Source organism: Anguilla rostrata, chromosome 6 (genome assembly GCF_018555375.3).
Source record: "Anguilla rostrata isolate EN2019 chromosome 6, ASM1855537v3, whole genome shotgun sequence".
NCBI lineage: Eukaryota > Metazoa > Chordata > Actinopteri > Anguilliformes > Anguillidae > Anguilla > Anguilla rostrata.
Window position 1 is genome coordinate 3079187 of NC_057938.1, and position 12404 is coordinate 3091590.

At 51.5% G+C, this 12404-nt stretch overlaps 1 protein-coding gene across 20 annotated transcripts in view; it reads right to left on the minus strand.

Moving 5' to 3' along the window:
• Positions 1–6681, minus strand: part of LOC135258220 (muscleblind-like protein 1) — a 55666-nt gene extending 48985 nt beyond the window's left edge. For 11 of the 20 annotated variants that reach the window (XM_064341552.1, XM_064341553.1, XM_064341549.1 and 8 more), the window contains exon 1: positions 6537–6681. The gene's annotated coding sequence lies outside the window, so the exon portion shown is untranslated. The remainder of the gene's footprint in view (positions 1–6536) is intronic. The other 9 variants (XR_010330906.1, XR_010330905.1, XR_010330904.1 and 6 more) reach the window with 1 other exon arrangement.
• Between the last annotated feature and the right edge of the window lie 5723 nt (positions 6682–12404).

Sequence of the window (12404 nt, forward strand, 5' to 3'; positions counted from 1 at the left end):
TTCGCTGGAGTCACGCAGCTGCACAGCGCCAGCCAGACGCAGCACTGCGCAGACACGCCACAGACGCTCCGCCCCCCCCCCGTCCCCCCGTCCCCCTGCCCCCCCCTCCCCTCCTCTCACCGCCTGACTGCCCCGCCCACAAGAGAGAAAAAAGAGAAAAAAAACCAGCCCCACCAGGCAGCCCGCCAGCCTTGTCAACTGTGTGTGTGTGCGCGCGCGAGAGAGAGAGAGAGGGGGAGAGAGGGAGAGAGGGAGAGAGAGAGGGAGAGGAAGAGAAGGAAGGAGGGAGAGAGAGATAAAGAGAAAGTGAGACAGACACACCGTGGTGGGAGGTGAGGGAACAGGCAAAAAGGAGGAGAAAAAAGGAAGAAAGGGAGAGAGAGAGAGAGAGAAAAAGAGGGAGACACAGAAACAGAGACAGGAAAGCTTGTCTTAGAGGGACTGAGAACTGATCAGCATTTACATGCTGACACACACACTCACACAGCCACATACCCACACATACACATACCCACACACACTACACACACACACACACACACACACATCACACAACCACATACAACACATACACAACCCCACACACATCACACACACATACACACAACACACACACACACAGTCACATCCACACACATACACAAACCACACTACACACACACACACACAGACATACACACACACACACAGCCACATACAAATACATACACACACACACACCGCCCTCCCCCCCCCCCCCCCACCTGAATTGCAAAGCGCAACATAACCTTGGGTTGCCCTGTTGGACGCAGAGGCTGGGAATCCCCCTCTCGCAGTGCCGGGCGCGGCAGCAGGAGGAGAGGACTTCCGTGCACACGGAACGACCCGGAAAGAGCCCACGTGCCCCGCGCCAAAAAAAAGGCACCCTGCGCAACCCCCGAGCCCCAGCCCCAGCCAAAACTCCTGGGGTGCGAATCAACACCACTAAATGGTGTGGGACACTGCCCCCTGTGGGGGTGCGGGTGGGGAGGGGAGGATGTGTCGGCTCGCTGAAGTCATCGGCCTTCTCACCCCCCCCGTTCGCCGCACCTTACCCGTGGAGCATCTGTAGCCTTCGCCTCAAGGTAAGCTCTCCTCTCCCCGTCCCACGGGCCCATGGCCCTAACCCGAGCTGTGTGACCCAGCGCTGAGCCCCTCACCCCGAAAACAGCCCCCCCCCCGAGAGAGGCGGCGAGAGAGCAGCCCTGGACCAGCGCAGAGCACGCCCGAGCCAGGAGCTAGCCGGCTACGCTACCGAGCCGTAGCAAACAGGACGCTGCCGTTACCCATGCACCAGCGCCTCAGGTCTCAACCCATTAACAGTGCGAGAACGCAGACGTGTCATCAGAATGTTCTCAACTGACCACCGCTGATGTCACAATCATCAAAATATTCTATTCTTAACTGACCACTCTAATGCTGATGTCACAATCACCAAAATATTCTTAACTGAACATTCTAATGCTGATGTCACAATCACCAAAATATTCTTAACTGAACATTCTAATGCTGATGTCACAATCACCAAAATATTCTTAACTGAACATTCTAATGCTGATGTCACAATCACCAAAATATTCTTAACTGAACATTCTAATGCTGATGTCGCAATCACTACTGGTGACTGAGAGCGATGGAGTTCTACAACACTGACTTTTTGAAAAAAAAAACATTCTAAAAAAAACCTAATCTTCTAAGGGTTAATTGTGTGTGTGTGTGTGTGTGTGTGTGTTGCAGCGGGAGGGTTGTGTGGTATGAATACAAACAGGCACACACACAGGGGAAGAGTCTCTCTACCGTAGTAATAATACAGGACAACAGTTCCTGTTCCATTAAAAAGCATTGCCTGGGTGTTGAGAGGCAGGCCTTCCTGTGATTGGCTCTTTCATATACTGTGGCCATACACACTACATTTCTTTTGACAATAAAACGAAGCGAAATACATTTCTGTGGCAGTTTTCCCACCGCAGTCTCTATTAGCTCTTTCTCACCAGTATCCCAGTAACCCCCCCAACACACACACACACACACACAGAACCCCTGTTCATGATGATTATTTCCTTTTGCACTTTGAATTTAATGCCGTTTTGATTTAGTGACATGCAGTAGGAAGATTGAGGCAGCAATGCCTCTGGAGGTTTCCAGAGTGTGAAATAAAAAGGAATCTCGACAGATCTCTCAAACAAGCACTCGTACAGCACGCCCACAGATTTTGTAGATAAACCAGATGGTCAGCTCTGTGTTCCAAAGGTTGAAATTCATTAAAGTTTGGTGCATCTCATAAATATTACCACAGTGGGCATGGGGGAGGGGGAGGGGGGGGGGCAAGGGCAATGATGGCGATGAATGTTCTGTTTTTGGACATGACCTGTACTGGAGCACCGGAAATTTCCCTTCCTGTGGGAGACAGTCTGTGAAGGAGACGGAAGGCACAAAGGAACTGACCCACCCGGTTACTATAGAGATTCTATATACCCTGCAGGAAGATTAGTGCACAGCATCTGGCCTGCTTTGATGATGTCACAATGAGCAGTAGAACTGCTCAGCATCTGGCCTGCTTTGATGATGTCACACTGAACAGTAGAACTGCTCAACATGTGGCCTGTGAAGCTCAGAAGCTGTAGCCAATCAGAACCAAACAGACAACATTGGATTTCAGAAAAACATATCCAGAGCACCAAAAAAAAAAAAAAAAGGTGGGTGACCTGTCCAGTGAAACTATTTTGGAACCTGGAAGTTCTTGTTCAAGTCACAAACAAGGGCCCTGGTGGAAGGTGGTGCAGAAAGTTGAGGCATTTCGAACACTGAATTTCCAAAAGCAAGGGCCATGTGTGTGTGTGGGTGGATAGTGAAGTACAACAGCACTGCTCTGAAAACTGCGACAGAACTCTTATGTTTTAGCCTCTGTTCAGCCCTGTGGCAGTAACAAAATTTTAGCGTGTCAATCACAGAGTTTAACCATGTGTTAGTGACTGTGCTTTAATTGATGGTCGTGACTGTATTTATTTGATAGTGGTGCCTGTGTTTTGTTTGATAAGGGTGACCGTGCCTTAATTGGTGAACACTGACTGTGTTTTAATTTAATGGCAGTGACTGTTTTTCATTTGATGATGATGACTGTGTTCTATTTGATGAAGGTGACGGTGTTTGATTTGATGAGGGTGACCGTGCCTTAATTGGTGAACACCGGCTGGATCTGTTTGACGGTCGTGACCGTGTTCTCGCCCGCACCCAGACCACACAGAGCGACGCAGACGGTCAGGATTGTCAGGTCTGTTTCCTGCAGCAGCTGTGGCCTTTCCTGCCCATTAGTGCTGCTCTGAACACACAATCTAAGCCCCCCCACACCCCGCCCAGCCCCCGCCAGCCCCCCCCCTCCACAGTAGCGATAAGTCTCCTCCAATTTACACCTGCAGCCCTAAATCCTGTCTGACCCTGTCATCCACAGCAGCCAATCACAGTCACCTCTATACCTCTATATCCCAAATACACACTCTCTCTTTCTCTTTCTCCCTTTCTCTTTATCTCTTTCTTTCTTTATTTTATCACTCCTGCTCTCTTTCTCTTTTTGTTTCTCTGTCCAACACATTTTTCCTGTCCTTCACCCTTTCATTTTCTTGCTAGTTATTTTCTTTCTTCCAACTTTCTCTTTATCTCTCTCTCTCTCTTTCTTCTTCTTGCTTATTTCCTTCTTTCTTTCTCTATCACCACCTTTTTCTTTATCTCTCCTTTATTTCATTTGTTTTCTCTCGTTTGATCACATTTCTCTTTCTTCCTCTTCCATCTCTATCTCTATCTCTCTTCCTTTCTGTTGTTTCCTCTCTCCCTCCCTCCCTCCCTCCCTCCCCCCTCCCTCCTTCTTTTAGGTCCTTCTGGGCTGTGGTTTGGGCCTGTGAGTAACAGAGTGTGGAAATGTGATCTTATGGGTTGACCTTAATGGTCTCAGAGCAACAGAACGGATCGTCAGCTGAAGGTCACATGACCTCCGGGTGTGGCTACGGGGGGCCGGAGGGGGGTTGGGGGGAGGGGGGCGTGCACGGTCACCCTAAAAAACCCCACCAGAGAGGAGCTGATTCTGATTGGCTGTGGAAAAGAGGTAAGTACACACTGCGAACCCAACCTCCCCCCCCATTCTCTCCCCATGCCCCCCTCCTTCTAGTCCCTTCAATCTCTGGTAACATAAATAAATAAATAAAATTTGTAATCCCTCATCATAAGGAGCCTAAAATAGACGGGGTCTCAAAACTTTAACTTCAGGAGCAGTGAGTGCAGACGCTAGCCTTGTCTAAAACCTAGGAGGTTGCAGGTTTGAATCACAAGTAGTAGTACACTGCTATGTATGTGGCCAAGATCCCTGGTGCAGTTGCTTCAGTTACATACCCAGCTGTTTATCTAGTTCAATATGGTACAACAACAAAAAAACACAAACAAAAAAAAAACATATACCGTATAAAGTCATCTCCGATAGCCAGATAATGATTCGCTACAGTTCTAAAAACTCGGGACAAAGTCGTAAAAGACATGGGAACGAAACCGTCGGTCGTAAATATGTGTCCTGCACAACATGGCGGATACCGAGCTTCGTCTCACTGCAGTTCTAACCCTCAGCCAGCACTGAGCGCGTGCGATAGCGCTGAGCATGCTCAGTGGGGTTTCCATCCCCCAGTGCCCATCTAACTGCATCGTAATGCCTCAGCCCTGTTCCCTGTGTCTTTGTACTACTCTCTCTCTCTCTCTCTCTCTCTCTCTCTCACTCTCACTCTCTCTTTCTCTCTCTCATTCTCTCTTTCTCTCTCTCTCTTGCTATCTCTGTCTCTCACTTCCTTTTATTCTTATGTTTTTCCGTTTCTCTGAGAAATTAACTCGTTTGACAAAACACGGTAGATGGTCTGTAAAACAAAAAAACGAATGACCAAATAAAGGGGATGTAAAATATTCTTCCTCCCTTGCTCACTTTCTCAACTTCTCTCTCTCTCTCTCCCCCCCCCCTTAGTTTTCTCTCCTCCTCTCACAAACACTCTGTCCGTTCTAACAGAGGGACAACCCCAACATGTCATGTTGAGTTAGTGCACATTTGCAGCGAGTGTGCGGTAGTTTGGTGGAAGAGGGGAGCGTTAAATGTGACCATTCCGCACCTACCAAGCTACAGCCACCCCCCCCCCCCCACACACACGCGCGCGCACCGTTAACCCGAGCCCTGGCCTTGTATGGATAAGTCGCGTTTGGAAACCGCAGTCACTGGGCCTAACGAACTTTCAGGCCCTGAGCAGCTCTGCACAGGAAATGAGGACATGACAGTGTGCTGCACCGCAAAGGGGGGGGGGGGGGGGAGAGAAGACGCAAGAAGACCTGAGATGGCGTCGTCAACCGTTTTTTCGTTACTGCCTCTTTTATCTACCGTTCAGTCCTCTCATTTCTCTCTTCTACCCTCACTACCTCTCTCTCTCTCTCCCTCTCTTTCTCTCTCTCTCTCGCTCTCTCTCTCTCTCTCGTTGTCTTCCTCTCACTCACTTTCGCGCACTTGTTCACAGATCCGAAGGCGGCCATGTTGTCCTCACCGAGCAGTCAGAATGCAACCGTTGAGCGTTTAAGATACGAACTGTGCCGACAAGAAATGCTCGACTATCCAGCATGTTTTCATGTAGTTTAAGAAATGATTCACATCCAAATAATTTAACTCTAAAATTGGAATTTTTGTAAAAAACCATAAGACAGCAAAATATGTTTTTCTCAAAAGATAAATGGAGCCGGTTGAACACATACAGCATAAAGACGATATCGAGGATCGAAATACACCATGAGTTTACCACCTTGAGTTCATCAGAATGTTCTACAAGTCCGAGGAGAACTTTTAACAGCAACCTCAAATTATAGTAAAATGTGCAAAAGGAAATGAATAAATATGTAAATTTGAACTGACGGAATTTTCCGTGCTGACAGACAAAAGAACAAGCCTTACGTCCACAAGTGCATAAACAATCTGAAAATTGAAGGTATTTCTTCATAAAAAAAACACTATAATAAAACTTTCTTGATGGTAAGATCAGTCTCTCTTGAGAAAAAGTAGCACTTACAGGAAGATCAAAGTAAGGAATATTGGAACAATATGAACAGAAATTATATTTTATGCAGAAAGAAGAACTCTTGCAGGAATGTTTTTACTGACAATGAAAGCAATGATATTTTGGACCCAAAAGCCAAATTAACTTCCCCGGAATATCTGGCTGCGGTCCTGCTTCTTCCTCATCATCCTCATCATCCTCATCTGCCCTGAAGCGGTGTCACGGTCAGAACCGTGAACGCTGAAAACTGCCCGATCAGATAAACTAACGCTCTACGGTATCAGTGTCCCCTCTACGGTGTGCAGGGTAAACGGGCATCGGAATAAAATTCGAATGCACACACACACACACACCGTGGCACACGGGAAGAGAAAATAAACACAAACACAAACACACACACACACACACACACACACACTCTAACGGGAGAAGGCTGCAGCGATGAAGGCCTCTTACCTGCCTGTCCCTTCAGTGCTGACGAGCTTCTGCTGTCGCTCAAGGAGCTAGTTACCAGAGCCCTGCGCCCCCGGTGCATTGTGGGTAAGGAATAACGCCCCTCCCTTCTCAGCGCTCGCTGGCTGCCCCAACAGTGCCCCCGCCCACGCCCCGCCCACGCCCGCCCCCCCCCCGTCTGGAGAGGACACAGCGAGCGAGCAACACGCCGTCTCCACGGCGACTCAGAGCATCATCTCAACCGGAACCAGACGACCGGACAACTGACCCGACCCTGAACCGTGGACCGCAGCACCACCGGGACCGGGGCTGAACTGCAGACCTCACGGAACCGGACCAGAACCATGGACCGCAGCACCACCGGGACCGGGGATGAACTGCGGACCTCACCGAACCGGGAACCAGAACCGTGGACCGTGTAACGCCAGACCAAACCGGAACGCATGACCCACGGGACGGGGGGAGCGCTGACGCGTCGTTTTTCACAGCGCCTCGTTTGGGACAGACCTCACCGTGCGGTGAGGAGCAGGTGACAGTTCGGTTCCTCCAGCAGCCCTCCACTTCCCCCCTCCCCCCTCCCCCCTCTTCCTCCTTCTGAGGGCGCAGTGAGAGAGAAAGAGGAAGCCGTGCGATCATGTGACCGCCGTGTCATGGTGGTGGGGGAGTATCAGTGGGGGGGGGGCGGAGTCAACAGGCCAGCAGAAGCTCTATGCTGGGTTTGCATGTGGCTGCTCCCCGCCCCCACCCCCCCCCGGAGCCTCTAACTGAGGCCGCACCTGATCCACTCTAACTGGGCCCTCAACCTGCCTCCCTCCAGCACTGAACACTGTACCAGCAACACTGAACGGTGTATCGATAACACTGAACACTGTACCAGCAACACTGAACACTGCCCCAGCAACACTGAGCAGTGTACTAATAACACAGAGAACAGCACCAGTAACACTGAACAGTGTATCGATAACACTGAACACTGTACCAGCAACACTAAGCAGTGCATCAATAACACTGAACAGTGTATCGATAACACTGAACACTGTACCAGCAACACTGAACAGTGTATCAATAACACTGAACACTGCACCAGCAACACTGAACAGTGTATCAATAACACTGAACAGTGTACCGATAACACTGAACACTGTACAGCAACACTAAGCATGCTCAAACACTGAACAGTGTATCGATAACACTGAACACTGACACAACATGACAGCACAATAAACTGAACACTGTCGCCACTGAACATAAGATACATGAACACTGCACCAGCAACACTGAACAGTGTATCAATAACACTGAATACTACACCTGCAACACTGAACACTGCGCCAGTAACAATCAAACACCAAAACTTTAGCAAGAGCACAGAGAACAACACAAATGATGAGAGAGCGAGAGGGAGTGAGAACGAGAGAGAGAGAGAGGATTCAAAGGGAGGGAGAGGAGGGTAGAGACAGAGGAGGAAGTGATGCAAGCAGTCTGTAGCACTGCATTTTATTATATTTAAACTCCAATTGTAATTTTAGAAGTATTAACTGTCGTTCCTGTTTCACTTCTGTTATAAAACGTGTTTCTCGTATGTTTTCCGTTTGCTTCGGCTATAGGTACTGTATGTATTTCATGCCAATACAGCCCATTGAGATGAAATTGAAATTGAGAGAGAGAGAGAGAGAGAGAAAGGAGGAGAGAGAGAAAGGAAGAGAGAGAGCGAAAGGGAGAGGGAGAGAGAGAGAAAGGGAGGGAGAGAGAGAGAGGAGAGAGAGGGAGAGAAAGGAGGAGAGGAGAGGAGACAGAGGAGGAATGAGCAGTGGGATGAGAAAGTCAGGAGGGACGATAGAAACAAGAGAGGAACAGATACAAAGTAAACTAAGTGATGCAGCTACAACCTCCCAGCCAACAGGCTGGTGTTATCCTCATACCTACCTACATACCCTGGCTCCACTCAAAGCTCTCACTCCGGAGCTGGAACAGCACTACAGAGAAGAAGTGAATCATTCATTAACAAAGTAAAACATTTAAAAAAAGGATCCAGCCACTCAGAAAGCGAGCTGTGGAGGGAAAGACAGCGTGTGTGCGTGCACACACACACACACACACACACACACACACACACGCACACACACACACGCAGCACGTGAGTTTAGAGCTGCTTGTTCTAAGTGTCAGCCTCAAACTGCTTCCACATGGCCAGACTCAGCGAGGACCCAGATGTTGGGATTCACACAGAACTCGCGGGGGCACAAGGCACCTCAACAGCATCCTTCGTGCAGCCAATGGGGGCGGGGGGCTGGGGGGGGGGACGCTGCGTGACGTCACAAGCTATTTACGGTCGCCATGGCAACAAATTCCGTTCCCCTAACCGAGGAGATCACACGGACGACGCTGGTTCATACACAGCTGTCCTCCACGTCATTCCCTCTGTCTACCTCTCTGTCTCCATCCATCTATTCATCTATCTGTCCATGTATTTCTGCATGTACGGGGAAGATGGTGGTGAAACAGAAGAAGACGGCAATTCCTGTGATGATGGTGATGATGATGATGATGATGATGTAACCGGCTGCCAATTTAAAAATATATATATTTCAGATCTGAGGGGGCAGGGCTGGAAGCTCAGCTAACCCCACTGTCACACGGTCACATGACACAGGCATGGAATTCAGCGGAACTTCACCTGCGCAGAGGTACCCAGCTGCGCAAATGGAGTGCACGTCAAAAACAAAGTGAGCACTAAGAAATGCGAACAGCATTAGCTGCTGCGGATAAGGTAAGAGCGTCCGCTCCTCCTTGAGTTACACGATGCTCTCCCCGCTCTTATCATATCGACCTAAAAACAGGTCCAGGGCAATACAGCATTCAGACCCGCTGAGCGACTGTCACGCACCGCTCTTGGCGCATAACACAGGCAACACAGCGTCCTCCAACACCCCTAACAGAACCGACTGACACCAGTGTCAGAGTCCACAGCAAGATGCTCACGCACCTGCACGTAACCAACAAACCCACTTATACCGGGACGTTCCGTTTAAAAAATAAAAAAACAAGACCGTCACAACCTGCGTTGCCTTCCCAGTGGAACTGTGCGTGCCCGAGGAGGACTGGGGGGTAGTGCGTGACGCGCTAGACAGTTTACGCAGTTTATCCCCCTGCGGAGTAAGACCAGACGTGTGCGATCAGAACGTTCTTAACGGAAACGTTCTGATGCTGACGTCACAATCGACTGCTGGCGACTGCAGGCGGTGGAGTTCTAGAACACAGACGGAACAACAGTCAAGGAAGCCTGCCCTTCGAAGGGTTAATCAGACTCACGCAGGAAGCAGCCCAGGTGGACCCGGCCGCCGTCGAGCCTGCGGGGAAGGGCCCTCCGCACGCGGCGAGAAGAACCGAGGAAGAGTTCTGAGGAAGACGTCCAAGAGCTCTGGTTACAAATTGAACCCCTCCAGTAACACTGAGTCATCCAGAGAGTCACGATTCAGCCAGGCACCCATCACTCGCTCTCCCCCTCTCTCTCCCATTGCTCTCTCTCTCTCTCCCCCTCCCTCCCATTGCTCTCTCTCTCTCTCTCTCTCTCTCTCCACCTCTCTCTCCCCCCATTGCCTCTCTCTCTCTCCCTCTCCCTCTCTCCCATTGCTCTCTCTCCTCCTCCTCCCATTGCTCTTCTCCTCTCTCCTTCTCTCTCCCCCTCTCTCTCCATTGCTCTCTCTCTCTCTCCTTGCTCTCTCTTCTCCCCCTCTCCTTGCTTATCTTTCTCTCCTCCTCCTCTCTCTCTCCTCCTTCCTCCCCGCCCTGTCTCTCTCTTTCTCCCCTCTCTCATCGCACTCTCTCTCCCCTGCTCTCCCTCTCTCACCTCATACTCACTTTCTCTCTCTCTCTCTCTCACCTCTCACTCACTCTCTGTCTTTCCCACCTGATCCACCACTCTGAAGCGCACGGGCAAACAATGGCTCAAGGTCCACCTGACCAGTGGAAAACAGAGAGCAGTTAAAACCACTCCACTCCTTCACATCGTGGCAACAGACCATTCTGGGGGTGGTTGGGAGGGGGGGGGGGGTTGGGTGGTTGGGAGGGGGGCTGTTTATCGAAAGAAAAATGCGATTTTCACAATACAGGGAGAGTTCGCTCATCCCTCCCACCCAGCGGTGATCTCACTCTCACCCAGCTGCCCGTCGGGCGGGGGGCCGGTCTTCTGCTCGGGCCCAAGAGAACCGCCATCGCTCTCTCCCCTGCTACCGGACGCCAGCGCGAGGAGAAACCCGAAGGGCTCACTCAGTACGCCCCCCAAACCGCCCCCCTGCCCCCAAACCCCCCCCGCACCCCCCACCCCCCACCCCGCCGTTGCGCAACAGGGATGCGTTTATAATCGCCCAATCGGATTAAGGGTCACGGCCGGCGCACACAAACAGACGGGAGTTGCGCAACGCGGCAGAAAGACAAACACCGCGGCCCGTCTGCGCAGACAGAGAAACACCGCGGCCCGTCTGCGCAGAAAGACAACACCGCCATCTGCGCGAAGACAAACAGCGCCCGTCTGCGCAGACAGAGAAACACCGCGGCCCGTCTGCGCAGAAAGACAAACACCGCGGCCCGTCTGCGCAGAAAGACAAACACCGCGGCCCATCTGCGCAGAAAGACAAACACCGCGGCCCATCTGCGCAGAAAGACAAACACCGCGGCCCGTCTGCGCAGACAGAGAAACACCGCGGCCCGTCTGCGCAGACAGAGAAACACCGCGGCCCGTCTGCGCAGACAGAGAAACACCGCGGCCCGTCTGCGCAGAAAGACAAACACCGCGGCCCGTCTGCGCAGACAGAGAAACACCGCGGCCCGTCTGCAAAATCGGCCGTCGAGACAGAGAAACACCGCGGCCCGTCTGCGCAGACAGAGAAACACCGCGGCCCGTCTGCGCAGAAAGAGAAACACCGCGGCCCGTCTGCGCAGAAAGACAAACACCGCGGCCCGTCTGCGCAGACAGAGAAACACCGCGGCCCGTCTGCGCAGACAGAGAAACACCGCGGCCCGTCTGCGCAACAGAGAAACCCGCGGCCCGTCGCGCACGTAACGCAGCGCGGTCCGACCGGCGTCACGGTAACGCAGCGTTCGGCGTCACGGTAACGCGGCGTTCGGCGTCACGGTAACGCGGCGTTCGGCGTCATGGTAACGGAGTGTGCTGACGCTCAGTGACCGCTGTGATTGGCGGGTGAGACACGGTCGTCACAGCTGGGAATCCGGGCTGTAATGCGTTCTCCAGCCCTGCTTGTGGTCTGGGAGCTAGCGCTGGGAGCGCCAACCAAGGATCTTTGGCCCGCTTGAGTCATCAGCCGACCCTGACTAGGTGTCCACAGGGGGGTCGGGCGGGCTGGGGGGGGGGGGGGGATTGGGGTTGGAGGGGTACGCAGCTGGGTCTGTCCTGCCAGACTAATTCGGCCAGGGTTCCCAAAGAGGAAGATCAGTCCCCGCCGTCCTGTTACTGCCAGGAGCACAAATAATAATCTCTGCCTTTTAAGGCTTCATAAGCAAACACCAGCACAGAGAGAGAGAGAGAGAGAGAGAGAGAGGGAGAGAGAGGGATAGAGAGAGAGAGAGAGAGAGAGAGAGAGAGAGGGAGGGAGAGAGAGAGGGAGAGCTGAATGTTGAATGTTCCTTGTTGAGTAGGTTCCAGCATAGCAAAATATTTGGTTCTTCTGATTTAGACCAGACACTCTTGGAGGATATGTGTGGATATTAGGAGGATGTGTGTGTGTGTGTCTGTGTGTGTGCGTGTGTGCATGAGTGCGTGTGTGCGTGTGTGTGTGTGTGCGTGTGTGCTGTGTGTATGTATATCCTTTTATATACAAACATACTGAATATAATCGTTGTTTATGCTGTGAC